Below are 6,000 nucleotides of genomic sequence, written 5' to 3'. Positions count from 1 at the left end.
TTGGGGGAAGGAATGAATGGACTACGTTTCTTCTTGTCTCTGTTTCCCCTGTGCCATCCTGCCTTGACATCTTCTTTTTCATATTCTTCTTTTCTAGGGACACTGGGCTGCCATAACTAGCCTCACCTGGACAGAGGGGAGGGAGATTCATGCCGTTTCTTCTCTGGCAGGTGATTTCACCTTGGAGTGTACGTGGGACATTGCCTGTTAGACATTGTCTGGGACTATAATTGCTCAGCACTGTGCTGTTGGTGCATTATTTTACATTATTTTACTCTTCCAAGTGAGTCAGCTGGAGTTGCACAGAACTTAAATTAGTCTGGAGCATCAGCAGCAATAATCTCTTATGTTTTTACAAGGTTTTCCCGGTTACAAAGCATTTTCTTCTACATAGTATCAATTGGCTATTGCTTAAACCACTAAATTTGGGGTAGTTTCTATAACCAGAAAAGAACAGATAAAATTATTAATTCTATTTTCTAGCAGGAGAAATCAAGACTCAGATGTTAAATGATATGTAGCAGTATTGAGTTCCAAACAAGGGCTTCAGATTTTTCCTCCCATTATACAACAACACTTCCATGGTTCTTCAGTGTTAGTATTTTCACAGAACCTTGCAAAAAAGGGGAAAGTTTTGATGTCAGGTTAATGATTTTATGTATTTCTTATCTATGATTTTAGTTTTAATTTATTGGTATCCTTATATTATAGACTTCCTTTGTATAATTTAATGAGCTGATTCTAAAATGTACGTGGAATATAAGTTTCTTAAAAAGTTAAATACAGGGTGGGACAAAAGTAGGCTTATAGTTGTGAGTCTGGGAAACACAGAGTTCATTCTTGTATTATTATTTATTAATTATTGTATTATTTTCCATACAACCAACTGTAAACTTACTTTTGCCCCACCCTGTATATACTTACCACACAACTCAGCAATCCTACTCAGAGGTATTCACTCCAGAAAAATAAAAACAAATGTCCTTACAAACACTTGTACATGAATGTCCTCAGCAGCTTTACTCATAGTAGCCCGAACCAGATAGGACTCAGGCTCCTCAGCAGATGAACTGATAAACAGACTCTTATGTCTGTGCAATGGAATACTGTTTGCAGTAGAAGGGAATCAACTGCAGGTGCTCACAACAATGTGGGTGAATCTCAAGTGACTTTGCCAATGAAAGACAGAAAAAAGGCCACGTACTCTATGATTCCATGTATATAAACATCTAGAAAAGGCAGGCTCTAATTAAGGAAACCAGACCAGTGGACATCTAGGGCCACGGATAGAGGAAAGCAATGGACTGCAATGGGTCATGAAGGAACTTTTGGGGTAATGCCTATTTTATGTCTTGATTGGGGTGGTGGTCACATAATGGTATAAATTTGTCAGCCTTCTATTTCCACCTGAATAATCTTTAAAGGTAGAAATCATTTGCTTTGGGGTAGAGGTATTCAGCTATTTGGGTATCTGTCTCTGATTTTTTTTTTTTTTTAAATATATCTTTATTGATTTCAGAGAGAGGGAGGGAGAGGGAGAGAGATAGAAACATTAATGATGAGAGAGTCATTGATCTGCTGCCTCCTGCAAGCTCCCGACTGGGGACTGAGCCCGCAACCCGGGCATGTGCCCTGACCGGGAATCAAACCCCGATCCCCTGGTTCCTATGCTGATGCTCAACCGCTGAGCCACACCCGGCCGGGCTCTGATTTTTCTTAATGTATAAATGCTTTGAGATTCATTTAAAGATTAGTTTTACGAAGGCAGTGTTAGGAAAGCAACTGCAAGAGCTAAACTACGATGTTTGCATTTACGTTTGGAGACGGTTGTAGGTGACAAAGCCATTGCCCTCAGCTGTAGAGGGGTCTGCTGAAGTCCAGTTCTCTGGACCTGTGTGAGACCCCTTCCATCAGGACAAAAATGCCACTCTGTTGGTATTTACATATATCAAGGAGCCACATGATCATGGTTTAGTTCCCACTGCTCATGAATTTTGTTCTTTTTAAAAAATATATATCTTTATTGATTTCAGAGAGAGGAAGGGAGAGAGAGAGAGAGAGAGAGAAACATCAATGATAGAGAGTCACTGATCGGCTGCCTCCTGCACGCCCCCAACTGGGGATCGAGCCCACAACCCGGGCATGGGCCCTGACTGGGAATCGAACTGCGATCTCCTGGATCCTAGGTCGACGCTCAACCGCTGAGCCACACCCGGCTGGGCATGAATTTTGTTCTTTATTTAACTAATTTTAGTTATCAGATCAAAATTCCCACACACTGTTTAAATCAGAAAGTGCTGAATTGGTTTTCTTTAGCCCTTTATGAAGCTCCCTCCTGTTAAGCATATTAGTCTTGGGCTTTTCCAAAAAGATTTATCCCTTGAAAACTCTTGACTAGCTTATGTCATAAACACATGGAGAAGATTTTAAAAGAGAGTTGTTGCCCTGAAATATATGAACCAAGAGGGTTATGCTGGAAACTGTCTCTTAAAATAGCATTGGAGTGACATCCACTGGCCAGACAGCCTTGGTGGCTCTGTGAGAGAAGGCTTACCCCTGATGAGTGACAGAGAAAGAAAATCTTCAGCGATAGATGCTCTAAACAGCGGAATACATCTATCCCAAAGCAAATGATGTCTACCTTTAAAAACTTATATCCACTATTAAATACATTTCCTCATGTTATTTTTGTAAATCTATGCCACGTATGCCAGTCCTGACTGACAAACATTCAAAAGCTTGACAATATATTCTCTTGGTGACATTGTGGGAAAACAGGCATTTTCTTGATGTGAAATTTACAACCCCTCTAAAGGGAAATTTGTCAATATCTAAACCCCCCCCACATATATACATTTATCCTTTGACCCAGCAATATAAAAATATACATGCACAATATTATTTATTGCAACATGATTTATAATTGAAAAATACTAAAAACTTAATGTTCAGTTAATATAGGAGAGTGGTTGAATAAACTATAGTACATTCATACAATACAGTGCTATGCAGGAATGAGTAAGGTCTCTATGAACTGATATGAAGCGCTTTTCAGGATGTATCATTAGGCAGGGAGAAAACTTTTTTCAATGCTGTTTTCTACCCAATTCAGGTGATTATTTAAACTTTTGGAGATTTGTGGTGAATCAGGGATGGTAGAGATGGGTGAAGGGGGCATTTCAGGCTAGGTATGATAGCTGTCTCTGCCTTCCACTGGCCAGCCCTCCTGACATCCTCACTATTGCAATATATTTGGAGCAGATAGGATAGATTGGTAGATAGACACATAGATGACTGATCAGATAATAAAAATGTGGTCTGGGTTTAGGTGTATGACCTGACCACACATTGCCTTGGCCATGCTGTAGTGTCCATGAACAAATCACGCTTCAATAGATGACAGCAGATGGACCAGAGTCTAGTGAGTTTTCATTCCGAGATTTTACACTAATCTGTTTGACGTGGGATGTGTTGATTTAAATTTCAGGGTGAGAGTAGGGAAGACCTTACTACTTCCCAAATCTTAAAATCTGCCCGACTTCTATAGGGATTTGCTCCTGTTTCCCTTTTTGCTTTTGCTCTTCCAACAGGCTGGCTACTTTAGTTTATTCTTTCTTCGTTCTTTTCTCTTTGCTTTTTTCACTTTACATTTTAGAGGTACCTTTATTATAAGTACTATAATTCTGTTATAGTACTTGCTTTATAGATTTATTTCTTCTATTAAGCTACAGGAAGTGGGCGCTAGAAATGCTGTGCATGCTGTGGCCAAAACCCTGGAGTGAGCCCAGAACTGGAGGAAACCCTTTCTGCCTGAGATGTTTCTCCTGCGCCATCTACTGACTAAGCTTAACATCGTGCCATAGTAGTTTGTATATACAGTAGTTTGGAAAATAGTATCTATTATTAATAATAGTATATATAGTAGTTTGGGAACAAATGTTCATCAATAGGGAACTTGCTAAATAAAGTATAATACATCCATACAACAGAATCCTTTGCATCTGTTAAAGTAATTGAAGACAACCTCTAGGCTATGTTGTTGGGTTGAAAGAAAAAACCTGTGTGGAAATCTCTGAAAGGATACAAAATAATCTAGTAATGATGATTACTTCCCAAGAATATTAAGGATATTAAGAATATTAAGGACAGGGAATCAGAAAAGACTTGCTTTGAACTCTAGTCTCTTTGGTACTGTTTGAATGTCATCCCAGGTATATGTATTTCTCATTAAAAATAAGCAAAATAAAAAATTTAAAGAACCTGTTGCAGGTGTACAGGTGATAGGAGTCTGTTAAGAATAGTAGTGATGGAGAGCATGCGCACACTCAGGATATATTTTTGGAGAAAAGTTGACATGGCAACTCCAAAGATGGAGTAGACTTAGGAGACGAAGTAAGTAAGCCATCAAGAATGACCGTGAGGCTCGTGGCTAGTAACTGGTGGAGAGATGTGCCAGTTATTTTACTGGGGAGCACCTACCGAGGAACAGGTACAGCATGTGTGAGAGAACTGGATCCTGTTTTGGATATGTTATATTTGAGATGCCTATTAGTCATCCATGTGGAGAAGCCAAGTAGGCAGTTGGAATAGGAGTCTTATCATTCATGAAAGCAGTCTGGAATTGAGGTATTTTGGAGGTATCAGCATATAAATAAACACTAATAGAAATACAATGTTAGCCACATATGTAATTAAAATTTTTCTTTGAATTTTTTTTTTTTTTTTTTAATTCTCATCTGAGGACATGCTTAGAGAGAGGAAGGGCAGGGAAGAGAGAGAGAAACATCGATCAGTTGCCCCAACTGGGGATTGAACCCACGACCCAGGTATGTGTCCTGACTGGGAATTGAAACTGCAGCCTTTCAGTGCACAGGATGATGCTCAACCAACAGAAAAATAAAAGTAAAAGCAGGTGAAATTAATTTTAATATATCCTATTTGGCCCAATATATGTAAATATTATCATTTTAACATGTAATCAGTATACAAATTAACAAGATATTTTACATTTTGTGTGTGTGTACTAAGTCTTTGAAACCTGGTATGTATTTCGCACTTACAGCAGATCTCAATTAGGACTAGCTATGTTTCAAGGGCTCAACAGCCACACTCGGTGATGGCTACCTATTGGACAGCAGAGGTAACAATGATATTTAAAGCTATGGGACTGGATGAATGGAAGAGATCGCAGGCCTGGGCTTTGGAGCTCTTGAACATTTAGATTTGAGGTAGAAGAGGAGGAGGTGACAAATGAGATAGTAGATGAGAGACCCCAGTAAACTAGGACACAAACAACAGAAATGTAGTGTTGAGGGGGCCAAGAAAGAGGGAGCTGCCAACTGCTTCCACCGATGCTGAGAAATAAATGAGGACAGAGAAGTGAGCACTGTAATTGGGAGGATGGAATTGTTAGTCATCTTGACATGGCAGCTTCACTAGACTGGGGGCACCTCCTTTGCAGCTGAAGAGAGAATGGGAGGTGGGAAGTGGAGAACCATGTACAGACATCTCAAAGGCAACACTTCCAAACTGAGCTATCTCCTGACACTCCCCCAGTTTTTTCCTATATTCTGATCTCTATTGGGGGTCCACACTAGAAATCTGGGAGAAATTCGCAAATTCTTCCTTTCTTTCAGATCTCATGTGCTATTACTTATAAAGTCATCCCCATGTCACCTCCTAAATACTTATTCTATCTCCTTTCTTCACACCTCTTCACTGGTCTAGGCCCTCGCTACCTCCAGTCTCTCCAATACTTAACAATCCTCTGGCCTTGTCACCCTCAAAATTCTGTTGGCAAAGCCAGGGGACAACCAGAAAGTGGGGGTCGGGTTGCGTTGCCAGATGGAATTTTTTAAAACACACGCTTCATTTTTGCTGCTCTGCTCGAAATCCTTGCGAGGCTTCTCATGGGCCAGGCTGTGTTTTCTCCTCCCGGGTTCCTTCGCTCCCCTGCAGGTCAACAGGAGCCTGCACGTCCGGTTCTGCTGCACGTCGGCG

This window comes from Miniopterus natalensis, chromosome 6, assembly GCF_054644295.1.
Source record: "Miniopterus natalensis isolate mMinNat1 chromosome 6, mMinNat1.hap1, whole genome shotgun sequence".
In the NCBI taxonomy this organism is placed as follows: Eukaryota; Metazoa; Chordata; class Mammalia; order Chiroptera; family Miniopteridae; genus Miniopterus; species Miniopterus natalensis.
This window is presented reverse-complemented; position numbering follows the sequence as displayed.